The sequence below is a fragment of the Alexandromys fortis genome, unplaced genomic scaffold (genome assembly GCF_014885135.2).
Source record: "Alexandromys fortis isolate MF-2015 unplaced genomic scaffold, M_Fortis_MF-2015_v1.1 scaffold_5, whole genome shotgun sequence".
Lineage (NCBI taxonomy): Eukaryota > Metazoa > Chordata > Mammalia > Rodentia > Cricetidae > Alexandromys > Alexandromys fortis.
The window spans coordinates 13,581,345-13,609,325 of NW_026067924.1; positions in this window are offsets into that span (position 1 = coordinate 13,581,345).

Genomic DNA, 27,981 nt, shown 5'->3' on the forward strand with positions numbered 1-27,981 from the left:
TCTTAGTATCTAGTAGGAAAAGCAACAGTAACGATGAAAATTATTACAGTGAGAATATAACGTCAAAAGGCATAGAGATGAGGATGAATATCTATGGGAGCTTGCATGAGAAAAAAGAAGGGAGTGTCGTATGAAACAAGAACAGGTATGTCTGTAGGGGGAAATCAGGGCCAGATCATTCCAGGCTTCCTTAGCAACACTAAGACTTCTGGGTGCTCTCTTAAAGGAAAGGAAGACTACGTTGTGGGATTTAAGCATGAGAGCTACTTGATAAATACTGACATTAATTCAACTCTCAGGGCATTGTAGACAGGGTTTAAACAGAAGCAAATAGAACCTCAAAGAACATACTATACAATACATGAATGTTAAAGTATTCTCAGTAGAGAACTAGAAGAGGGGTTAAGCAAAAGTTGGTTTTTAAAGTTGGTTCTTAAGCTATGATACATGTTAGAGTAATTGAGTAATTGGAAGTATGAAATTAACAAAGCAAAGGCCACCTGAATGGATCACAGTTTTTCAGTTTTTATTTATATACAACTGATCTATGTTTTATTATACTTTATCTTTAGCAACTCTACACATTATTTTCATTTTAAAGATGGATTAACTAAGGTAAAAGTACACCTTACTTTCAGATCACAGTCAGATAACGTTCAGATAGTGGATCAAGGGCCAAAACCCAGAAATGCTAAGAACAGGGCATAGAGTAACTGCTTTGATTAGAAAGAGGCAAGTGAAAGGTTGGTGAAGTGGTCTGGGAGAGTAAAGGCACTTGCCTAGCAAACCTGGGAATCTTGAGTTTGTTTCTGGAAACCACAGATAGGTGGAAGGTGAGAACTGACTGCATAAAGTTGTTCTCTGCCATGCCATAGCGTGCACGTGCACGCGCGTGCGCGCACACACACACACACACACACACACATACACACCCTTGTGACAACAGCAATAATCATCCTAATAATAATGGAATGAAAAGGAAAGAGGTAACTGAAAAAAAATCATTTGGCCATGAAGTTTATGAACCAGATTAGCTACCAATATAAGAAACTAATAAATCATGTTTTTAAAAAAGGCAAGGAGAAGGACATGAAGTAATAGAGCACAGGTGTATGTCAGAATCAAGATCTCATTAGATCTTCTTGAGGATAAATTACTTAATTTCTTCATGAGGGAGATGTCTCAGTACTTCATGTGTAAAATAGATCATTGGAAATCCCTCTAAAACACCAGAAAATTGGGTGATTGGTATAAACTACATTTTCTTTTTCTTTCCTTTTTTATTTTAAAGCTTTTTTTCTTCATTTTATATACCAGCTGAAGTTCCCCCTCCCTCCCTTTTTCCCAGTCCCCACACAGAACCTCCTATCCAACCCTTGGAAAGGGTAAGGTCTCCCACTGGGAGTCAATAAAATCTGGCCAGTGGCCCTACAGACTGTCCAAGCCATACAGTTGTCACCCACATTCAGAGGGCCTAGTTCGGTCATATGCAGGTTCCGCAGCTGTCAGTCTGGAATCAGTAAGCTCCCACTAGTTTGGGTCAGCAGTTTCTCTGTGTTTTACCATCATTTTCTTGACCCTTTTGCTCATATAATCCCTCCTCCCTCTCTTTGACTAGATTCCTGGAACTCAGACCAGTGCTTAGCTGTGGATCTCTGCCTCTGCTTCCTTCAGTTCCTGGATGAAGGTTATATGATGACAATTAAGATGGTCATCAATCTAATTACAGGTTATATGAACAAAAGGCACCCTCTCCACTATTGCTTGGAGGCTTAGCTGAGGTCATGCTTGTGAATTCCTAGGAATTTCGCTAGCACCAGGTTCCCCCTTAACCCCATAATGGCTCCCTCTATCTTTAGATATTTTCCCTAGCTCTCCCTTTCTGCCCCACCCCCAACTCAACCATCCCATTTCATCGTGTTTCCCAAGCCTATACCTCTTTCCCTCTTCCCTCCCAAAGCTCCCAAATTACTCAGGAGACCATATCTATTTCCCCTTCCTAGGGGCATCCGTGTATGTCTCTTCTTGTTACCTAGTTTCTCAGGAGTTGGGGATTATAGCCCCAACTAATTATTTACATCTAATTAATTACATCTAATATCCATTTATGAGTGAGTACATACCATGTTTGCTTTCTGTGTCTGAGTTATCTCATTCAGGATGTTTTTTTTCCCAAGTTCTTCCTGTTATTTTTTTCTGATTTTTTTCATTTAATTAATTAATTAATTTATTTATTAATTAAAGATTTCTGTCTCTTCCCCACCACCGCCTCCCCTTTCCCTCCCCCCCCCCCAATCAAGTCCCCCCCCCTCCTCAGCCCAAAGAGCAATCAGGGTTCCCTGCCCTGTGGGAAGTCCAAGGACCACCCACCTCCATCCAGGTCTAGTAAGGTGAGCATCCAAACTGCCTAGGCTCCCACAAAACCAATAGGTGCAGTAGGATCAAAAACCTAGTCCTCATTGTCCACTATGTTCAGCGAGACCAGTTTTAACCCAGGCTTTTTCAGACCCAGGCCAGCTGGCCTTGGTGAGTTCCCGATAGGACATCCCCATTGTCTCAGTGTGTGGGTGCCCCCCTCGCGGTCCTGAGTTCCTTGCTCGTGCTCTCTCTCCTTGTTTCTGATTTTGTTGTTGGTGGTGGTGATAGTGTATTTTTGTTTCCCTTCTTTGGAATTTTCTGGTGTGAGATTATCTAGTGCCTGTGATTTCATGTTGTAGTTAACTTCCTTGGGTGGGATTTTCCTTCTCATACTTTTTGTAAAGTTAGATTTGTGGTAAGGTATTGTTTAAATCTAGTTCTGTCATGGAATAACTTTTCTCTTCTATGGTGTTTGAAAGCTTTACTGGTTATTGTAGTCTGAGTTGGTATCTGTGGTTACTTATTGTCTGCAAAATGTTTGTGCAGGACCTCCTAGCCTTCAAAGTCTCCATTGAGAAGTCATTTATAATTCTGAAAGGTCTGCCTTCATATGTTACCTCATCTTTTTCTTCTGTAGCTCTTAATATTCTGTATGTTTTCTGGGCACTGGAGGTGCACACCTTTAATCCCAGTACTTGGAAGAGGCAGGTGAATCTCTGTGAGGTTGAGGCCAGCTTGGTCTACAAGAGCTAGTTCCATGACAGGCTCTAAAACTAGAGCAAAATCCTCTCTCAAAAAATATTTTTTATGTTTAGTGTTTTGATTATTATGTGGTGAAGGAACTTCTTTTTTTGGTCCAGTCTATTTGGTGTTCCATAAGCTTCTTGTATCTTCATAGGTATGTCCTTCTTTATTTAGTCAGGAAAAGTTTTCTTCTGTGATTTTGTTGAATATCTTTTCAGTGCCTTTGAGCTGGAACTCTCCTCTTTCTTTATCCCTATTTGTCTTAGGTTTGGTATTTTCACGGTGTCCCAGATGCCCCAGAATTTGCTACATTTAACATTTTCTTTGGCGGATGAATCTATTTCCTCTATCATATCTTCAACACCTGAAATTCTCTCTTCCATATCTTATATTCGGTTGGTTATTCTTGTATCTGTGGTTCATCTATGTTTGCCCAGAGTTTCCATTTTCAGAATTCCTTCAGTTTGTGATTTGTTTATTGCCTCCATTTCAGTTTTTAAGTTTTGAACCATTTCATTCTCCTGTTTGCTTGTTTTTCTTGGCTTTCTTTGAGGGATTTACTATTTTTTTCCAATTTTTTTGTTTGTCTTTTTCTCAACTTCTTTAAGGGATTTTTTTCTTTTCCTCTTTAAGGGCCTCTATCATCTTCATAAAATTATTTTAAGGTTGTTTTCTTCTTCATCATTGTTGGAATATTCAAGTCTTGCTGTTTAAGAACCACTGGGTTCTGGTAGTGCCATATTGCCTTTTATGTTGTTGAATATATTTTTAGACTGCCTTCTATTCATCTGGGTTTGGGGTAATTATAGGTTCAGGTGTTGATTCTTTCTCTAATTGGTGCAGGTGGGGTCTGTGCCTCAGGGGGGCACTTTTCCTTGAATTGGTGCAGGTTGAACCTGTTCCTCTGGTTGGCCTCTGATGTCACTGTGACTGGTGGTGGAGTGGTCTGGCTGAAGTAGTCTTGCCTGTTGATTGGCTGTGGGGCTCTTTCTTCAATAGGTGCAGGTGGGGGCTGGGTCTGTGAGGGCCTCTTCCACTGTGCTTGCTCCAGTAGATATAGGTGAGGGTTGTGCCACTAGGGGCTTCTGATGCAGCTGGGGATTGGTGAACTGACTTCTTTCTGCAATCAGTGCAGGTGAGAGCTGTGCCTTTGGGGCCCTCTGATGCAGCCTGAGATAGTGGTGGGGTGGCCTGGCTACAGAAGAGTTCCCTGCTCATAGGCTGCATGGGGAGTGGTACAGCACTTGCTCTGGACCTAGGGCTTAGAGAGGCAGGCTGTCCAGTCAAGAAAAAAGCCACTACCCTCTTCCTCTGGTCTGTGCATGTGGCAACTTTAAACTGCATTTTCAGTGCACGGTAAAACTGTATTTACTACTACTGTTCTTTTTAAACGATCATCGAAACAAGAGCCTGGAATTTAGAGGAAAGGCCTTCTGGAGATGTATCCTAGATCTCCTGTGCTTATGAAGCAAAAGGGCACAGATTGGGTTGCAAAAGCAAAAATGTATATATTCAAGTTCTGGAGATAGGGAAAAACAGGATGAACGTGTCAATAGTTTCCATGTCTGATTAGGACATACTTGGATAAGATGGTCTGTGTTGTCCTTTTTTTCCTTCCTTCCTTCCTTCCTTCCTTCCTTCCTTCCTTCCATCCATCCATCCCCTTCCTTCCTCCCTTCCCTCCCTCCTCTTTATTTGTTTGTTTGTTTGTTAATTTTTGAGGTCCTGTCTCACTCTTCAGTCAAGACATCTGAAAACTTTATGTTCCAAGCTACTGCTGTATTCATAGTCATTTTATTGTCATAGCATCACTAGTGCTGAGATTATAGATGGACGCCATCATGACTTTGTTACACAAATCTCATTAATATGAAACAGACTTGTCACCTTCATAATAAAAATAAACAAGAAAAATTAAGTACAAAAGAAATAAAACATTCCTTGTGCTGTTCACAGGTATTTTACACTTGATTAAAGGTATATAAAGGAAACAGACTAACAAAGATTAGTAAAAAGAGCAGAATAGAAGTCACAAGAGGAAAATGAGGAAGTATGAAAAAGTGAGATGGATATAAAGAGAAAATTGTAAACTCTAGTTTGCCTGTGTTGCTGAATGCCAGATCAAGCAGAGAAATATTGGTGCAGAAGATTTGTACCTTGTTAATAAAGCCGTTGCTGTCCATACATTAAATTCTGCACCCTAGAGAATATGCACTGTCCCAATGGAACCCTTTTAAAAATTAACCATATATTATGCCTCATAGAAACACTTGATAAATTTTGCAATGCACTTAAGGAAACTCTGTCTGGTAAAATGATGAGGCATCTAGTTTTATGCTATGAGATGCTCCTGGTTTCTCCGGCATGTAGACAGCCATATTTAGAATATCCAGCCAATATTAATTGTAAGCCAATATAATATATTTCCAATAAAATACATTTATAATGCATACGTGTATATATCTCCTAGTTTCCAGTGGAAGACCACCCATACAAGAATATTCCTGCAGTGCAAACTGGTTTTTAAGAACTATTAAAAATAGGATACAAAGTTGGGTAAGCAGTGTATGAATCCATGAGGTGTTAGGAAAGGGTGAATATGATCAAGACATGGTATATAAAACTCTCAAAGAACTAATGAAAGTAAAACATGAAAACAAATATAAACAAGCAAACAAAACACCTTCATTAAAATGTATAAGGAAGTTATGATTTAAGTGCAAAATTAAAAGTTGAAGAAAGGAAGAAACAACAAATCTATGTTTAAAAAAGCAAAATTAATAAAATAAAAAAGTTAAGGATGTTGTTTTATTAAGCAGAACATCAGCTAATCTAATTAAGGGTTTAACAGATGGCAATAGAGAGAGGGTGGGAAAGAAGTGGAAAAACTGCCAATCAAATAAGTAAGAATTTTTATGGCATGACAATCATGGGATTTCAACACACTTTAGGAAACAAGAAGAGCCAAATTTTTTGGAATTGTTTACAAATATGTGAAAACTATGTTTAGACGGACACATGTCCCAGGAGTTACAGCCAGACCATTTCTGGTGAACATTTCTGTGGGAGAAAAGAAAATTTGTCAAGAAGTTAACATCTCAACTATCCAAGCCCAACTGACTTCATACTTAAGTCAATCCACCAAAACTTTAAATAGCAAATAACACTAGTGTCATTTAAACTGTTGCAAAACTCAAGGTGTAAAACATTTTTATCACATTGATAATCTAAGAATCAATAATACCTCTGTGTGTGCTGACAAATTTGACACATCTCAATACTGCTTCATTTGAAAATTATCTGACTTTTCCTTCCAATGGAGCAAATGTTATAGTCACCTCACAATAGAGAACTTCACATTAATGCCAGTGTCAGTGATAAGGCCACTACCTTTTTAATAATAAGTTTTGCTCTGGTGATACTAGTATCCATATAAAGTGAAACTGTCTTTTAAAAAGTCATAAGAATTAATGAAAATTATGATACAAAGCATATTGGAATATGTAAGTTATTTATGTAAGTATACATGTATGACTGGTATTCAGGCAAATGTTATCTATTGGTTGAGGAAAGACAAAGCACTTGCTACAGAAGAATAAGGAAAGTACAGATCCACAGCACTCACATAAATGCCAGGTGTGGAGAGTGATAAGAGAAGATATCTAACATTAACCTCTGGACTCCTTACATATGCATATGGATATATGGATGCATACCACACACACACACACACACACACACACACACACACACACACATTTCAATCTTTATTTCCACCAAATTTGTTTTCATATTATGTAACTATGAAAAATTTGTCTTTGAATTTAATCATATGAACCTCCCACTGCTAGGAAATGTGCTTCTCTTCCTCAGCCTGTGGCAAACTTAAAACTGAGCAATTTTGCTGGAGGTCCCTTCAGTGGCAAGTGTCAAGGTTTTGACAAATCATGAAGTCAGGTGCCAGCCATGGAAACATCTTCCACTTCTTCACTCCTTTCAGTTCATACACAAACCAACAAATCCCATTCTGATGTCTCCATGCTCTGGGCTAACCTCTACATGGCTGTATGTTGCTACCTCTCTTGGTGACTTCAAGAGCTCTCATCCGGAAGCCCCAATGTTCTTATCCAGATTCATAATTTCCTAATTCATTTCCCTCTCTTGGCTTTCTCCACCTGTTGATTTGATGCTACCATGGAAAACAGAGTAGACAGATCTATTTCCTAAGCTGTAGAATTTTCTGAGACATCCAGTCACCTATTGAGACAGTTTTCTTCCGAAGAGTTTTTTCCCTGTGTGACTGCTAAACAATGCCTTTTCCATCCTATACACAAGTCTATTGGTTCAAAACATTACAATTCAGAATAGAATAAGTCTCCATTATGTACATCTCATAAAGAATAATTTTTCCCAACAAATTGAGAGTATCGCCCAGACTGCCTGGGTAATTTCTGAACTGTTTAGGAGATCAAATTGTTTTCAAGTATTGGTAGGCAGTGGAGAAGAATCTATTTACATTTAAATTATTTGCTAATTACAAATCATCATTAGCTATTAACTAAGAAAGGACACTTGATGACAACACCAAGCAACAGTTTGTTAGATTGGTTCCAATTATGAGGACTGGAAAACAATAAAGCCAAGGTTAAAAATAGTTCAGAATTCACAGATTTCATCATAGGTTTCATCAACTTAAATACACTTCTGATTATTTATACCAGGTCAAATACTTGTGGTTGCATTGGACCTGAAAAATATACCAGCATAAATACTGAGATAAATCACATAATTCAAGAAACAGGTTGTAAATAGAGTTCTTAGGTTAAAAGTTTGGGCTTTAGGAGGCCTAACAGGCTACACTCAGCCACTCCCATGAATGAACCAGCTGAAGATAAGGGCAATGCTGAAAATTACAGACAGTATTTACTCAGTGTGGCCACACTGGGAAGAGGAGCAATGGGAAATTTCCAGTGACCTCAGGTATGGTTTTTGGATACTGACTTGTGTCCTGGGTTAATATAGAGGAAGGATGGGGGCATAGTGATGCCTTCATGGTCTAAGCGTGGTCTGTCTCATCACTGTCTCTGCTCCTCTGAGGAAGTTCTCATTGCTCGAGAGGATAAGTTGGTTCTTAGGCAATAACTTTTGTTCTATGCTTCAACTTCCTCATTTCATGGCTAAGATCCCACCCACTGGAGAAGAGTTGATGTGCCTTGCAAGGTTCTCCTGTTTCTGGAATCCAAGGTAGCTACAGGTTTAAGACAATGATTTGTCTTAGTGCCTTCAACCGTGGAAAGGAATGAGGTAGACTAGGGGAGACCCTCCCTGTGTCATTAATGTGCCCACATGTAGAGGGAAGTACTTGAGCCGGACATACCATGCAGGCACAAATACCAGATCTTCAGCTTGTGGTCTCAAGTAAAAAGTCAATGCTTTTTAGTAAAGGTGTCATCTGAGTACTCACTTCCTGAACCCTCAAAATAACTCCACAGCTGAAATCCCTCACCGGAATTTGGTGAAGCCTAAAATTAAGCAAGACACAACTCTAAGAACGACAGCTGTCAGGCAGGTAAGAACACTAGTTTACACTTTCACTTCCCATCCAAGTCTTCCCAGGCTAAGTTGACTTCAAAACAGAAGAAAATCCCATGGCCAACATCACCCCTGATTTAGCATAGAATTCTTCAAGTCGATATTATGGAATTAAACCCAGGCTTGAAGCCTAGGCTCTAACTTATCCCCAGGAAGTCAGGATTGGCCACTATCTTCAAAGTCCCATTAAAGGTGCAGTTAATAAAGAAAAGCAGAAAGGAGAAGCGTATTCAATATGGCTATATAGGGAAAAGGAACAAAGGGCATAAGTGACCACCCTCATCTCCAACCCCCAAGTCCTTGTTCAGAATCCTAACAGGAAGTTTAGTCATTAATAGGTGGAACGAGAGTTCTGTGCATGACTAAACATTCCTCCTAAAAGTGTCATCTTGCCCCATCACCTTTGTCTCAGTGCCAGTCTCTCCTGCAAAGTAGTCTCAGGAGTAGCAAATTGCTTTCATTGAAGCAGGTTCCTCTTCTGGCTTGCACCAGCTCCCACTTTTTTTTTTTTTCTTCCAACATGAGATCCTCCGAGACAATCCAATTTAGGGATTTCTATTATTTCATTAACCAAAGTGGGGGACACAAGAGTCTCTTTCATTCCTCACAGATTGCGTATATGGACAAACAAAAGCCAAACTGGATTATCTACTTTTAATGTCAACTTTATGTAAAAAGTTGAGTAAAAACCTTGAATGTCCAAATTAAAACTACAAAACCACTCAATAGATTGTCTGCAATTTAGCCCATTGGCCACTCTTGGTCAAGTGGGAATAATGCTGGGCAGCCATACATTTCTATTATGGAAATTGTAGCTTCATTTGAAAAAGGAGCGATGAAAAGTGTGTTCCTTATTACTTGAGTTTTCTTAATCCCTTAGCATGTGTCCTCCTTGTTTTCTCTTGAGGTTCAGACAGCATCCTCATAGCTTGTGGGTGGATCTAGATAATCCTTTTTGCTACATGTGGACTTGCAAGAACATGGCTCTGAAAGTACCTAGGAATCTGGTCAGATCAAGAGGAAAAGATGACCTTTTTGTCTGTTATGTGAACTACATATACATGAAATGTCTATGGCCTTCTGTCATTAAATTTCATAGACTGATGCATTGTGCAATGATATTTTCCTGTTATTACAGAACACGGCTCTAGGGCAATATTGTAAATAGGCATCAGAAATTAGGGGATAAAATGGAACAAAACAAAACAGACAAACAACAGATCCTTCTAGTTTATTGTGTTATCATCATCAAGTAGAAGAAGGAAATGCCCTTCAGGACTCTACATCCATTCTGGTCTGGAGACAAGGCTGGTGGTAGGGTATGTAGCTGATAAGCAGGGCTACTGCTTGACTGGCCTCAGATATGGAAATGCTTGTCAAAAGCTTTCTGAGGAAATTTAAAAGGAATGCTTTATGGTATCTCTTTCTTAGAGTTTTGTGATTACAAAAGCCTGGGGTGAAAAGCTGTAAGAAATCCTAGTTGAAAGAAACCTGTTGTGAATTGAAAAATGCCATACCTGTGTTAATAATTCCACAAGACTGACTGACAAATGAGAACAGTGTTTGAGGAGAGTTGGAAATCTGCAGACCCAAAGCCAAAATGCATTGGTTATTTTTAGAACTCTTAGTAGTAACTCATTGTCCACCTCTGTGTCAGATCAAAGGTCCTGTGACTGTCTGGTTAAAGGGTTCAAAACTATTAACTTGGCAGGCTACTATCTGCCACCAATCTAAACGTTATGAGTGTCATCTTATAGCATACAAGACATACAGCATAAATGTCCCCACTGTGCTAAAACCTCACTGACAAATGTTGCCACCTCTATGCTTGAAAAGTGCTTTGATTTAGGACTTTCATTCATTCTATAAATATAAATCATCATGAAATCATTTCAACATTGGAGCATGGTATGTGGGTCAGCATAAATCTTTGTTAGTTGGCCATGGTCACTCATGTCTGGTTTAACAATAGACCTTCCCTTACTCCCATTGAGGTGAGGGCTGTGTTTTTCACTGACATTGCTAACATTTTTTTAACCTGGAATGATTAAAAGTATTTTTAAAATGGAATCCTGGTGTTTAGAAGTCTGAATTCACACGGAGTTTGGTTTACATATAAAATTTTACTTTCCTTAGGAACAGTGATTTAAAAAAAAAGTGAGAGAAAAGACACTCAGCATGGGAGGGTAGAGAAATATAAACTCTAACTTCAAATGTGGTTGGAAAGAAGATTATTTGGGGTTCAAGTAAAAAAGAGAACATAACTGTTTAAGGTCTCAGAAATAGGTACATATGTAAATTTGTACGTGATAATTTCACAAAGTTTCAAGGAATGCAAGACCTACAAATAGATCATATGTGTGATAACATGAAGTTCTAGGCTTGTGAGAGGCCTTAGTGAGTTAAGGTGTTTGGGGACAACTCTGAAGACCTGAATTTGATCCCTGGAACCCACTTGGTGGAAGGAAACACTGCCTCCTGCAAGTTGTCCTCGACCTCCCTATGCACACCCTCTTACTCATACAAAAGAGATGTTAAAAAATGTAGAAAATGCTAGTCTTCATTTTTACAGAAAGACTGTGGAGTGGTTCAGTAAGAGACTCCCATCTCACAATTCTTTATTGGAAGTCTTCAATCTGGCCTGGAGAGATGCTTCAATTAGGAAACTCTTTGCCATACATGCAGAAGAAGGTATATTTAGTCCTCCAGCATCCAAGAAAATGCTGTGCACAGTGGCATTTGCTTGTAAACAGTGCAGATGAGGCAAAAGCAGAAAGGTTTACTGACCAGCCAATCTAGGGGAATGAGGATTACACACACACACAGACACACACACACACAGAGAGACACACACACACACTATCAAGGGTTGCAAAAAGCATCTCTCATCATCTCTCAGCCCCTGCAGGCTACAGTAGTTCACAGGGACCCGGTGCACCAGTGTGACTAGACCTTAGCTCTGGTATAAAAGAAAGCTAGGAACACCTGAAGCAGAATGCCACACACTTCCTTCCATCTTTTTACTGTAGACCTTGCAGACTTATTTAGGATACCAAACAGACTGGAGATAAGATGGTTGGTTATCAGCATAATCTTTGAGTGTACATCTCCCTCCAAAGCAGAAACTTAATGGCAAGACTCTTTAAATTTCGGGAGGGAAAAAAATAAATAATGTAAAGAATACAGATCCTGCCATGTAAATTCTCTGCCTATGTGACTTTATAAATGCAGTTTATTTCTTATGTTTAAGGTTTTTTTTGGGCAAAGACTTATTTTCCTGGGGTGTGGTATAAATAGATGGGGACAGCACATTTTTGTATTTATTACTATACAGTAACTTTCCATGATAAACACATTCACGTTCTGAATCAGAGCAGGGAGAACTGAGCAGCCTACCCTCCCTAGCAGCCAGGCTTTGCTGTGTTCTTAATCACAAAGCTTTCCTCTATGCTAGGAAATTCCAAAGGCCTTCATGCCTATTGCTAGGAGTGAGGGCTCAGTGAGCTTTCTGATATAGAATCTGCTCCAACATGCATGAGAACATTTAAATGTAGAGAAAACAAAGTTGTCATTTATGTGTTCTATATGCTTTCATAAAATAATGTAAGAAGAACAGCTGTGACTGCAGTTTAAATGACTCATTGTAGATGTGACAGACAGATGTGAAAACAACTGGCGTGAAAACTAGGTGAGGCCATTCAATGGTACTTACAAATGCATGAGCAGACATGCTCTGCACGCCTCCACCGGATCCATGCATCCAATGCATCTCAGTCCCCTTGCCTCCCTTTCTGCAAGGCTTTCACTTGCATAACTGAGTAAGTTTATTTTAAATTGGCAGTGGGAAGTTTTCCTCCATGAAATACGCTTCTTTTATGAAACCATAGAATGTCTTGGCCTCATCAATAGGAGTTACATGATCAGCCAGACATTTCCATACATAACCCATTCTATGTTCTGCCACCAATCCCTGCCTAGGGGTGGAGCTAACAATGTCAGGAGTCCTGTAACTATTGAGTAATTGAAAACTGAAAGCTGAGGCTGGTAGGTGGCACTCTGTCTTTTTGGCAATATTTGGATTATTCCATCTCACTTCTACATAGCAGTCAGTCACAATATCATCCATATGATATCTGGGAATGACAACTTTAACATTCATCATCCACTTCGATCTATTCATAAGAAGACTCTTCTTACCCTAAACATGAGGCTTTTCTCATTTGCTTTTGAATTACTATTTTTGATTTGTTTACTTCTCTACTTACTTTAGTTTGCAAAGGGTGCTGGGAAGCATACGCCATGGTGATAGGCATTTGGAAGAAAGAGGACAATTTGAGAGAGTGGGTTCTCTATTTCCATTATATGGGCCTTGGGAGTGGAATGCAGTCATCCGACTTGATGAAAAGTGTCCTTACTCTGTGAGGTCTCCCTGGTCCCAACTTAAGCTTCTTTGACTATGTATGATCCCTTGATTGATGGTTATCATCATACCCTCAGTAATACAGGGGATTAAGAAAGTGTGGCACTTTAACCTCTGCACCCCACTGGAGAGGCTGAGACAGAAGGATAGGTAATTTGAAAACATTTTGTACTACATAGAAAACTGGGGTCTCAAGGCATAAATTCTTTACATAATTGAGGAGTGATTTGGGCAATTTTTTCATCTCTACGCTTATTTATACATGTATAAAGTATGGATAATTTTTTTCTAAACTCATGGAGTGGAATGAAAATAAAAATGGACTAAGTTCTGAGCACAGTTTTTTTTTTTTTTTTTTTTTTTTTTTTTTTTTTTTTTTGCAAACAATGCTTTAAAACACAAGCAACAACTACAATTGCAACCAGAGCCAGATTGGAAGACATGTGACAACATTACCTTGGTGCTATGCCCTGAAAAAGCGACCTGGTGCTATATGCTGAAGTTGAGTTTGCGACTAGTTTTGTACTCATTAACAAGGCTGAAAATCATGTGAGAAAAGGGAATGAACAAGAGAAAAATCTTCAGGAATGATGCAGTTTTCTTTTTAAAGATTTGTTTTCCTTTTAGTTGTGTGTCCATGTGCATATGTGCAGTACCCACTGAAGTCAGAAGGGAGTGGCAGATTCTTGGAGCTAGAGTTACAGGTGATTGTGAATGGCTGAACATGATACTTGGTCTTTCACAAGAGCAGATGGCTCTTTCCCACTGAGCCATCTCTCCAGCCTCTGTAATGTAATTTTCATGTTGACTTCTAAAAAAAGTCTATGAGTGATATTCAAATCTTCTTGACATAAATGAACTGACAATTAGGCCTGTTAAAGACCAGGGTTGTCAACAGGAGTCCATATGTACTAGCCAGAGACATGTAACTTCTCTAGTTCTCTGGTGGACATGCGCGAAGGCAATATGATACCTAAAGTGTTCATGCTGCTTATCACTTTGCATTTCTTTTGTGAAAAATCTTCCATAAAATTTAAAGGAAAAAATATTTAAGTTTAATTCCCTGTAAGGATCCTTGACATATGTCTTCCAACTTTTCATTAGAAAAAATTGGCTATTTTTGTGATAACATAAACTAATAAACACAAGAAGCAAAAGCCCCCCAAAAGCTTAATCTTTTCCTTCTAGTTCAGAAACATGTCAACAGTAGAGACCTTCATTCCTTCTGATCAGCTGGTGACTGTGTCGTGTACATACAGCTGGCCCACGGCCCATTACTTGGTATATAGGAAGGATTTGAAACTCTGTTCTTAAGCCAGGATATGCTCGGTGAATTTTAATTTAGTTCTAGAACTCAAATCCTGCATACAAGCTTGGACAAGCAAGGGATTCCTTCACTTCTCACTTCTCAACAAAGTCTTCTCTTTTTCTCTGAAAGCTTAAAGAACACTTCTAGGAAAAGACAGCCCAGACCTGAAAAAACCTTTCTCCAAGGTCTACCGTGTGTGCTGCCTGGTTCTGAGCAGTGCCACTTTGACACTGGACCCAGGGAATGCCAGTCCTGTGGTAATGTCCCAAAGCTCCTGGAATCACTGTATAAACAAACTGTGTTTAAAGTATGCTTGAAGAGACTCTAGGAAATACAAGATCCACTGACATTCTGCCCTGGGGAAAAGACACCCTAGCCTCATTCCCTTCTCTCGTGCTGAATCCGTGGAAAAAGACTCAATTCGGCAAGTTGCTGAGTTGAAGGTCAAATTGAAACTCTTTCTCCACCTCTCTTCATTTTTTTCCAAGCCAAATATTTCTCTGGCTCGTGTACAAAATTTTTTGATGTTTATCCTTACTTGCCCTGGAAACTCTGCTATTTTCATCTTAAATAACCATTGTCTGGTCTCAGAGCTTCTTATTCTCTGAGGGATTCCATGTTTGTTTGTTTTATAAATACTAATTTTTACAACGACCTATTCAGAATATATTAAAGAGAAAATGGAAAAAAGTGCCCAAGAGTCTTTCTAGGAAATGCTTCTAACACTTGGACTACTACTGGGTGGTAAAAATTGGGTCTTTCGTTTTATAAATTCCAACAAGTATAAAACAAACAAACAAAAAGAAAAACAAAACTTTCAGAAGAAACAAAAGAGAGACTTCTATTGAACACAGCATAGTTAGGCAAGAATATCTTAGATATAAATTGAAAAAGATAACCCATGACAGGAAAGACTGTATTTTAGATTGAATCAAACTTAAAACGTAGACTCTTAAAAAACAAAGAAGCAACAGATGGAGAACATATTTGCTAAGCACATGTCTGATAAAGTCAGGTGTGTAGAATAACAAAGAAATTTCACATCTGAATAATCAAGAAATATGCATGTGATTAAAATGAACAAAAAGCTTGAATAAATGAGATAGTAGATCACGGCATGGAAACTGACATCAAAATTCTATACTACCTGTTAGAAGTGGGCAGATTAAAATAAAATTTAGAAAAAACAACTATAATTTATATGTGTTCTTTCTCAGAATGGCAATAGTGCAATGGCTTTGGGAGAGAGAACTCATTGTTTTTTTTTTTTTTGTTTGTTTTATGAAGCTGGGCATATATTAACAACACAGTCTGACAGTTCTATCAATGTACAGATGAAATTAAGGCTTTTGCTTATTCAGAATCTTCAGATGAATATTTGTTGTGGTTTAATTTGCAATTGGCCAAATCTGGAACCAATCTTCTGCAGGAGGATGGATAAAGGGATTGTGGCCTATTTACAAAATTTAACACAATACCTGTGCTAATAAATTTCCACAGAGCTACAGCAAATGAAAACAGTCAGATTTAAGTAGGGTCAGACTGGACAGTTTCATCTGTGGAAGAAAGCATACTTGTGCCTACATTTGTGTTGGGGGAGGGGACCGCTTGTTGGTTCCTGGCCACCAGGCTATATTAGTCCTGAAATGATCACACAGAAAACATATTTTGTAAATCACTGTTTGGCCCATTAGTTCTAGCTTTTTAATAGCTAACTCTTACATATTAATGTAACTCATATCCACTAATCTGTGTATCGCCACATGGCAGTGACTTACCAACAAAGTTTTGGTATGTCTGACTCTGGCCGCAGTTCCATGGCGTCTCTCTCTCCACCTTCCTTCTCCCAGCATTTAGTCAAGTTCCCCCTACACACACACACACACACACACACACACACACACTTAAGTTCTGCCCTATTAACAGGACAAGGCATTTATTCATTAACCAATAAAAGCAACATATAAACAGAAAGACATCCCATACCACATTTGGAGGAAGAATTGGACTGCAATGAGGTATTGGGTGTTTTGCATTTTGATAAAAAGTTATAGACCATAATTCAGGTGGTAACACATAATACTCTGTGTGTGTGTGTGTTCATGTATGTGTCCATGTATAGATGCACATGCTTGTTTTGGAAGGGACACAAAACTTTAAACCAAAATAAGTGAATTTTATGTAAGTTAAACATTTGTTTTTTTTTAAATGTGGAGATGATAACCATAGATATTTACATTATAAACACCTACCATGACCAATTATTATTTTAAATTATCAGCATTTATTACGTATTCTTTATTCTCTATCTTCCTTCTTTTCTTCTTTCTTGCACCCAGCCTTTCTTTCCAGGGTACTATTTACCCAAGGTAGGCCTTGATTCTGTAACAATGGATGGATGATCTTAAATTTCTCATCCTCCTACTTTTACCTCCCCAGTGCTGGGGTTACAAGTATATGTTGCAACACTTGGTTTATCCAGTTAGATTCCATGGTTAATCCAGAACTTATTATAGATAGGCAAAAATGCTACCAACTGAGCTATATTCCATCTCTATAGTTGGTCTTCTTTCTGCTTTTTCCATCATACACAGTGATCACGTAGACCAGAGTCATCCCTTAAAAATAAAATGTCAAATCGTTTCGTTTCTCTGCTCAAACTTTTCCATCACTCTTCAAATAACGTTCCTAATCAATCAGACTTATAAACATCCCTTATCTGGCTTGTTATTTCCTGACCTCGTCCATTGCCATTGTCCCTTCCTTTGCTGGCTCGAACCATACTAGTCCCCATTTTCCTCTTCGGAACAACCAGTTCCTTCCCTCCCCAGGACCTTTGCACTTGCCAACTCATTGTCATGGAGCAACACTGACCCAGTGTTTGCAGGATTTATGAGATGTCTCTTTTTCAGGTTTTGGTTCAGTTTTCAGAATGAAGTCTTCCCTGGCCACCACATCTCTAATTGCTGCCTGGTGTCATATACAATAAACTCCCTGGTTCTCCTTATGTTCCATTTCACTTCATGAGTTGTTTTTCACAGCAACTATCATATTATGTCTTGTGGATGTGTGGCCCTCATGAGATCAAGGGTTTTATTCGCTTTCTTGCCATATGTGGAGTTACAATACAGTGCTCACCACATACTACATTTGGTAATCCACACTCACTGCATTCACATACACACATACATGCCCAAACATGTATAAATGCACACATACACAAATATTTATATGCAGGCATGCATAAACGTATGTCCATGCATGCATGCACAGAAACAGGCTTATACACACATACATGCATATACACTCATACCTCCCACATAAACACACATTCATGTACACACACACACACACACAAATATACACATACACCTCTAAATAGCCCTCTTTATTACTTGCTCTAAAACTCACCTGATTCCTTTACTCCTCCACAAGTAAATTAAGAATAGACTGAGCCATGTGCAGTTGTGAAATCGTCAATAGCTGAACATTTTGGTACTAAATGGTGACAAATTCAATTAGTTCAAATACAACTATTGTATGAAGGCAGAATAAATAAACACACAGATGCGTCAATGACAAGAGATGAAAGAAAGGTCAGACATCATTATGTTAATATTATTAACTATAAATAATGCCAGGCAGGGCCGTGGCAGTGTTTATGACTTCCTGTGAAAATTTGGGAGCCAGTAGACAGTGACAGGATGCCTGTTTCCTGAGAGATAAGAATATAAGGGACCACACCTGGAAGCTTGTCAATCCATCACAGGGGACCACTGGAGACCATGCCCCACTTTTTAAATTCCGTGTTTTTTCTTGAAGCTTTATTTATGCAAGATTCACGCAGGCTGCAAGTAAGCCAAACTGGAGACAAGTATTTAAGACATAGTTGCATTCCCTTATGTAAGTATTCTCTACTTACATAAGGGATGGGAGATTTCTCCCAGTACTCTCCAGCACACACCAGGTGTTATTAAGTGGAAGAAATACTAACAACTAATGCCCCCTATCTGTTTCTAACTACTGAAATATGCAATCCTATGGGATTTGGCATATGCTACTTAATTATAGAAGTTATCGGCTACATAAGTCTTACAGTTTACTCTAGCTTCCATGAGATGGGTTTATGCTTCAACAGGCAGCTCCCTAATGATTATCCTGAGAGTATAGCATTTTCAGCAACTTTCATGGTTTGGGAGTTCTTTTTCAAATTTGTCTCAGAAATTTCAAAAATATAATGAGTTTATTAGTGTCCAAGTCACATCTTGAGATTTGGTGGAGCTGGGGTCAGTGCTACATGTTCTTCTACTCCCATAAGGCAAGCACCTTTTTTCTTACTGCTTTTCTTGGTTTTCCGACTGGATAATGTAATGTAGAATTATGTGCATTCTTTGGGCTTATTCAAAAGCTGGTATTTTCGCTCCTAAAATGATTAGAGTTTGCAATGGAGGTCATAAGTCTGTATTCTCAAAGCACCGGGAAGGCAAAAGTAGGAGGGCAAGTTTGAGGCAAGCCTAGGGTAAATAGTGAGATGATGTCTGGTTCAGGATACAGTTACAGCATGAGCCTAGAAGGTGCAAGTGAGTTTAGACCCAGAACCATGTTGAAAGGGGGGGGGTGTTGGAAAGTGGGAGGGTGATCTAATTTAAACATCTGTTAACTGTTTAAACTCAGAAACATGTCTCCAACAATGCTACATATACTCCCTCTATTAAACAACATGCAGGCCTGGCATCTCAGCACATACCCGCAATACCACTATTCAGAATGTGGGAGAAGGGAAATCGAGAGTTCAAGGCCACTCTAGGATGCATATCAAGTTCAAGCAAAACCTGGATTTCTGGAGACTTGAGAGGAGGGGGAGAAAAAGGAGTAGGTGGCAATGTGCAAATGTCCTGGCTACCAATTTGCTATATAAGCAAAAAATTATTTATAAGAAAGGAAGTGAACAAAAATGAGAACGACATCTTCACCTATGAGCACAAATCATGAAAACTGGTTTCTGTTCAGGAGGAGTTTTCCTGTGAAAAGACATCCAGACATTAAAGAACAACATCCAATAAGTCTAACGTCTATGTCTATTTTAGTGCGGTGAGAACAGAAATAGAAATGTGTGTGCATGCAAACCTTCACATGCACACTACACAGGCAGGGACTCATGCACACATGCTCATACACACATGCACACACATACACTTTATATATATGTATGTATATATACATATATATATAATTTTATGGATGAGTAAGGAAACTGGGTTAATTAAAATACCATGAGTATTTTTTCCCTACACCCCTGAGACTGAACCTACCCATCTACAACAGACAAGAATGACAAGCGATACTCTGGGTCTGGGAAATAACATGATGTCACTGTTGTCTTTCAGATTAGGAAAAAAAAAAGTTGGATCCAGCAAACTGTAACTCTGAGCCAGACACCTTTGCCTTACTGGATGACAATGTTAGGGACTTTCCACTGCAGTCCAGGGGCACACTCTGTGAACACAGGACTTCCTAGTGAGACCTGCATTACCTCATTTGACCCACTCGCCTTTTGAACAGACTATAGTAGTAAGAGAAAAACAAAAAAGATTAGAAAAGGAAAAGCACTTATGGATCTTGCGTGACAGGCATTTCCACTCCTAGTTTCTAATGTTGAGAAAGGTACCTTCCTTAACAGATGATTAGTTTCACTAATTTTTTTAAAGATAGCATATTTGTTAAAAGACCAACTCTGCCTCTGACTTTGACACTTAATTCTGCCAATTCTATAAGTTTTTCATGTCTCCCATGTAAACTATTCCTGTGTGTTCAACGTTTCTCTGAGATTTGTCTTCAGAAGCCAGGGCAAGGTTAAAATATGAGGGAGTGACCACACTGTGCTAGCCCTCTTGCCTGTTTGCCTGCAGAGCTCAGAGTTTATGTGTCTAATAAAGGAAGACCTTGATGTGTGTTCAGTCAGAGAATTGCTAAATAAATATAGACAACAACATACAAACACAAAAAGATTTAAACAATTTCCAATTCTAATTTCATTCCTATGAATTTATTAAAGTTTTTGGTTCTTAAGATTTCATTGTATTAATTTATGAATTAAATCCTAGGCAACTTTGTCTTCATATCAAATATTCTTCAGTGATCTTTGATGAGTAATATTTGTCATTAAATATAGAATATTACACAGTACAATTGATAAAACTTTTGAGTAGGACTTTGAAAGACTAATAAAATTTTCCCATCTAAGTCATTCAATCGGGCTTTCAGTATATAACAAAATTTCACTAAACCATTGAAAAATTCTGCTTAGGTCTAATCTACATGGAAAGAAGAAAAAGACAAAATCTTCTGAGTAAATTGGGAGCATGGGTACCTTGGGGTTGGAGTTAAGGGGGAAGGGGAGAGGCAGGGAGGGAAGCAGAGAAAAATGTAGAGCTCAATAAAGATCAATTTTAAAAAAAGAAAAATTCTGCTTTGATAGTCCATGTAAATTTCTACTCAGTTTGCCTAAGGATAGGATGAGAATATGTGATATCAGAACAGAGATATAAAAGTTGTGCAGAGAAACACAGTAGCTTTTTAAATGACAGGTGTTAAGATGCCGTGGGTGCTGTGTGGGAGTATAACATGGCAGATTACATATACATATGTGAGGTCATGAACTGAAGCTTCAGTGTAATAAAGTTTTCAATTTTAGTAAATAGAACTTTTTCCTAGAGCCCTGTTTGGAGGTTTGGGGGCACAGATAATTAATAACCTTTCTTCTGTTTTTGAAATATTTTAGTAACAAGAGAACATCAAGAAGAGAGCCATGTATGTTTTCCTTGTTAGGCTCAATGACAGGAGTGAGGAGCATGGGTTTTCTGTTGAGGAGGAAAAATATTATTCCTTCCTGTCTAGGGTACTTTATGTCTTTTAGAAATGCTCTATCACTTAATTCCTCCTAAGACCTTATCAACCAGGTCAAGATAGTAATGACCAACTCTGAAGGCTGTCCTTTGACCTCCATATATGCGTCCATACAAAAATGAGCATGTGCACACACACACTACATAGCTATGATTTCTAAACTAGAAGTCTGTTGACATCTTGACTCTTTGTGGGGGAAGGTGTCTTCATATTGCAAGATACTAAGCAGCACCATCATCACCTACCCCATTTGTAAAAATTAAAAGTGTCTCTCAGTATTAGCAAATGTCTCCTGGAACTGTGTGTGTTGAAGAGAAAGTATAATTACTGAAGTTGAGAATTGTTTCTCAAAATTTAGTCTCTCTTCAGTGATTTCATGATGAATAAAATGAACCATAAAGATTCATTTTATTAATTAGCTTAAGTCTATTAAAGATTCTGAAATTCCTTATAGCAAGCATTCAAACCAATCTTCCTTGTTTAGTTAATATTTCTCAAATATTTTGACTACAGAATCATCTGTATCTTAGTGATAGCTATTTAAAATTTTTGTACTTTTTTTTTAAAAAAACACATTGAAAAATCCTCTAAAACTGACTGTTTATACAAACATTTGCTTCATTCATGACACACACTCAAGTCTTCCCAGTCTCATTAAGTGTCTCATGTGTTTCTGTTTCTTTATGTTTCATTTAACTAATGCTAAGAGTCACAACATTAGAGCAAGCTAATAAAGTAGGTTTTGCTTTGTTATTTATTTATTTTAGACTTGCAACAGTCTGCAGAATTCCTTAACAGGCATTTATCATCTCCTTTTGAAGAACAGACATTGGAATCATTCCTGTTTTATGAGTTCACACATGATGCCCTGAGATACGAGGTGACACCTCCAACGCATTGCTACTGAAAAATGGGAACAGAATCCAAAACGTCATTTTCAGAGTGCACATGGCTGTTTGTTTCCTCACCTGTCAATTGTGGGAGAACCTACGTGCTCTCTCTAGAAGGTTAAATAGGATGAGAGTATCTTCCTCCCTCATCTTGATTGATAACTGACATAATCTACTCTTTTTAACCAATCTTATGAATAGATGATCCAGCGGCTGACTCAGTGACCAGCATCTAGTCCATACCTGCAGGGCAGGTGCTGACTCTTTGCTAAGTATCTTAGCATTTCACTTAATTCAGTCTAGTCAGACAGAGGCCTAGCACTTCCTCGCAATATTCAGGACAGAGCAGTCTTTGGAGCCCCCAAGTGAATGGATGCATGAATAGACAGTCATGTGGCAGAAGTGATGTCCAAGCTGCTGCTGCCTTTTGTTGCCACGTGGAAAATTCACCTGCATAGGAAGCCAACACGTGAAAGAACACAGAACCAGAAAATTCCAGAGTTGCAGTATATCCCCTTCCAACTGCCTAAAGCCTGATCTAAACTTGACATTTTCAGCGGCACAATAGTTCCTTTATTGTTTTGCCAGCTTTCTGTTTAGGTTTCTGTCCACTGCAATAGAAACTACTCCTAGTAATATACCTGAAGAGGAACTTCAAACAGGTGCCAGATTCTTTCACACATTTGCTACCACGGTGGAAAATAAGACATTTCATTTAACATTGTATTATAAATGTTAAACCACCATGTACTTACATCTTGACTTCGACCTTATTATCTTGAAAACTTTAGAATAAATTCCAAGTCAAAATGAAAGAAAATTTCAGTGATATGGCAGGCACCACTAGTATGATAACTTAAATGTAAGGAGCCAGCAAACTAAGTTGAAGATGTGAAAACTATTAGAAGAGAACGGTATTTATGTAGCTTCCTAAAAGGAATAAAGTCAAGATGAACAAAGAGTTGAGTGGCAGGTTGTTTAAGAAATCCATCAGCAGTGCAAAGGGAAATGAGGCATCGAGAGTTGTGTTTGTAGATAGAGGAAAGAGGCTGTTCAATTGTGTCATTTATTCTGAAGAAACTGGAAACAAAGGGATCATGAGAAGGAGTCAAAACATTTTTATTTCCATTCTCTGCACAAATAGATTTTTATAAGGATTATTTCTCGTTCAATCCAACTTCGAAGATAGATTTCAGGGAAGAATACCTTTCTTGGTGTCCACAGTTAATGATTTCTTTCAAGTGACTACCTTGTACTCTTTCAGTCCCACACAAGTTATTCATATTTGACAACAGAGAGGGCTTCTTCCAAGACTATAGCAGGCGGGATCTCTTGAAGAAGTAGCTAAAGTATCACTGGCAAATTCCCAGCGTGGGCACCTAACCCTTGCATTAGCATACTTTTAAATACAGCTCCTAGAAGCTTCTTCCCCTTGACAATGAAAGCTCATTCTGGATGCTGCTGACTGTGTTGTTATTAGCAGTCGCTTTTGTTTGTAAGGGAACGATGAACAGTTCAGATAAGCAGCTTATGAAGAACAGTCAAAATGGATACGTTTGAAACACAGAGTTCCAGCAAGAAAGATACCTTTAAAATTCATGGTCATGTACTTCCAGAGACTTCCACTGCAATGCTGAGGGATTTTTAGTGCACCCCTCACTGTGACAGTATGGCACAAATATTCTCCCATGCTGACTTTCAGCATACTTTAGAAAAACTCATCTTTTACTTTCTGCCTGTTCCCCACCCGACTGCCTGCTTACTCACAGTTTCTGTTACCTCATAACTTTGGCAAACACCATCTCTGTCTCTCCAGCTGATGTTTGCAGCAGTGAACTTCGGTTCCTGCAGCTGAATGACTCACACCCTTACCATTTCCTTCTTCTGAGTCTCGGGAGAGCTCAGTTTCTAAGCTGAACTCTTCTTTTGCCAGTCAGGCACCATCAATTTTCTCACCAGCTTTGGGATTGGTGGTTTGAGATTCCAGTATCCATTCTTTGGTCCAAAGACGATGGCTACTTGGGAGGAAAACTGGTGATATGAGGTTTCTTTAAAATGCTTTATTCTACTAAGCAAAGCATGCATGGTGTCTAATTTAGCTGTGTATGATGTCTAATTTAGCTGAGCTTATAGGAAGCTGCCTGCATCCATCCACACATCTAAGCTGCCTCCTGCTGACATGTTCCGTTTATCATATGCATTGGAGATATGCTGAAACTTTAATAGGATGCTGATAACCTGTGTCATCTCCATCTGTTGCCTCCAGAGACAATGTGGGAAGGTCACATCAAATATTGCTAAAGGTCTTCAAATGCACTGGTCCAAAGTTTGTTGCTCTAAAGTTATCTTATCATTTCACTATAAAACTTGACAAGATTTTTTAAATTATTTATACTTCAGCTTTTTAATCAACAAAAAGTAAGTGGTGTTCCCTGTCTTATAGTTAGGGAGAATTAAGTGATAACATACATCTAACATACCCTATGAGTGATAAAGTCATGGAGGAATAACTTTATTCCTCATCATGAGTGGCAGGGTTCACATTCCTGTAATCAAAGACAGCATGAAAGGAGAAAAACTTGATACTCAGTTGTAGTTATATATGACCCTGAGCCTAATAATGAATACTCCATAGGAGAGAAAGACCTATCTAACTATACTTAGAATCAGTGAAATGGGATAAACTTAGGAAAGAACAGATAGACATCTGAGCCTAGGAAGTAGGGACCACAAGACCTATCTATTCGGATCCTATTAACTATGCCTTGATTACATTTCTTTAGTCTAGTGGTGGGCAGGACAGCCTCTAGCATGTGGAGAAGTGAGCAGAATCTTATGTTCTACTACCAAACAAAGTGAAAGGATTTCTCTAAGGCAAGGAAGATAAGGAAGATTGTTGGAGTGATATATATCTTTTACATCAAGCTTGAGGAAGAATAATTGAACTTACCATGTCTTGCCTTTGGGATAGGACAAGACAAGGTTAGAGAGAAATATTGCCTTGGAGGCTGCATATGATCCTCATTATCATCTTCATTTGAAGAACTCGGTGTACAAAAATGCTGTCATCTCCAGTGTCATGTTCTATGTTTCAACACATATTTGACACATATATTGTAAAACATTTTAAATACTGCCACTAGAAACCATTGTTTTTGTTTGTTTTTCTCTATAATCTAAAAAATATATAGTTGGCCACCACTAGACAGCTGCTGTATAACAGTGGGCATCACATATATCTGCCACACAAATGACATTTATAGAGGACAGAAATACCCAGGGCACGATTCACCTATTTGTTCTAGATAGATTTTCTGGAATAGTTCACTAACCTTAAAGCCTGTCTGATAATCTAAGGCCATTCGATTGGAGATAGAAATTCTGAGGTTGCTACTTTGCTGCAACATGTTTTGACAACAAAGAGAGTTCTGATATCCTGAATTGTCAGAATTCAAGGCTCATGTCTTAAAGGGATATATTGTAGAGATTAAGATTTTAGAATGTCATTATGAGGTCAAAGCCACTGTAATGACCTAAGTAATTCTAATAACTCCACCATTTCTACTTGTTTTAAGCTCATTTTGGTACTAATGGTGTCCTAAAAGTCTTTCTGTTTACTTATTGCTTTCCTAAAGTATTTTACAATTAGAAAAAGTCCATACAATAGCCAATGAAAATAGAGCTAGTCATAAAAATAGTTCTCATCCAGATTCCACTCTGGAGAGAGAGAGTGGGCAGGAACTAAAGCAGCCCTGCAAGCCAGCTGCTCAATCTGTCTCCTAAGGCAAAGAAGACAGTCTAAGTTACTGTCTTTGGTTCACTTATTGGTTTGTGTGAATTCCCATCCTGCCATAGTATCAGTGTGCTACAATGTCTAGAATTCCAATGCTGTCTTGTGACTTCTGATTCAGTGCCCCTCTCTCACTTTTGTACGGCTTAACAACTGCTTCATTTTCTTGATATTTTCCAATTAAAATTCCAGAGAAAATGAGTTGCATTGGTCTAACTCACTGCATCAAGGTTTCTATTCAGTTGGTAAGCTGACAACAGCTGAACAGAAATACAGAACTAATTCTTATAATTACCTAGCTATGTCCCCCAAATAGTCTCAAATCAGACTGTGTTTGGAAACGTGTGTACTTGTGTGTTTGTATGTAAAGTACAATAGAATATATCACAGGATTTGTGAAGTAAAATTTCTTGTAGCCATGCAATAAAACTCTGTTTGTATGGCCTAAATGATATGAGTTTTTAATACCACAGTTAGAAACCGTGGAGAAAGACTATTATACTTCCTTATAGGTCTAGAATTAAGAATGCAATTATCAGGACAGACTAACCATAGGTATCATTCCCATAGGGTAGAGAAAAACTAAAAAAAAATAAAGAGGGGGATACAGAACTTTGGTATTAAAGTTTAATTGTTGCCGAGATCCCAAGGTTCCAATGTGATTGGTGGATTCTTACTTTGTGTCCTCATAAAGACAGAAAAACATCAGCTTTGTCAGAAAATTTGACTCCTCGTCTGCTGAAAGAAGTCGTTTTGTTTCCAAACATTTCTGATAGCTTTAGATTCTTCTTTCCCATGCCCCAGAAAGCTGACTTTGCCGAAAAGAGGGGCCTATTGGTGTCCAGTGGTTCACTAGAAGCAGGATCAAACTAGGCATTGATGCCATCATTCTATCCATCCTCTTTGCTATGTCTGCCAAAAATATTGGGTCAAAATTCTACCCAACTCTCTTCCTAGACACATGACACATTAATCACTTAAGAGATGTGTAAGCACTAATCATACAAGGTTGGTTAGACCCTAGTTGGAAACACACCTAGAGAGAGCCAGCATTCTTTAACTAAGGTCTGCTTTTAAGGAGTCCTTTGTCTCCTAATAATGCCACAGGCTAGTAACTAAATGGACTCATAATCACCAGCCCAGCGGATGGTACTGCCCACATTCCTGGTGGGTCTTCCGTTTTCAGTATATTCCCAAACGATTATCTCCTAGGTGAACCTAAATCCTATGAAGTGGGAAATGATCATTAGAGGTCATAGAGCTGGTCTCTTAAAGGGGGCTTACAACTCCAGTCTCCACAGTGAATGTAATTGTACGTTTTCACCACCAGGGGATGAGCAGCTCTACCACACTAACTGTGTCCTGATTTTCTGTCCCATAATTAGCTCATAATACGCAACAGAGTTAGCTGATGATGAATTGAAGGCTCTGAAATTTTGAGCCAAAATTATTCTTTCATTCCCTTGAGCTGATTTCCTTTATTTTTTTTTCCCCACAGGATCCCAAATCTGTCAAACATAACATTGTGATTAGAAAATCCAAATAGTACTTCTGAACATCAGATACAGGCTCTTGGAAAACCAATCCTCTATATTGTCATATGGTCATACTTAAAGAAGCTGTGGTGAACTGGAGGGATGGGTCAAAGGTTAAAATCATGCATCCTCTTTCAGAGTACTCATGTTTGCTTCTTGTCACCCATACAGAGTGACTCACATCTCCATGTAAGCACAGCTCTTGGGGTTGCTGACACCTCTGGCCTTTTGAAGTACCAATGCTCACATGCATATACCCCCCCCACACGCACACACACACAAAAACACACACACAATCTTTGAAATAGCAAAAGAAGCAGTGATATTTTCATCAGGAGAGACATTTCCTCTCTGTGTTTTTTCCTAAGTGACTCTGTGCTCAGCTTACAGCTGTGCTTTGGGAGGTTAACATTAACACTGTTCCACCTGATTGAGAC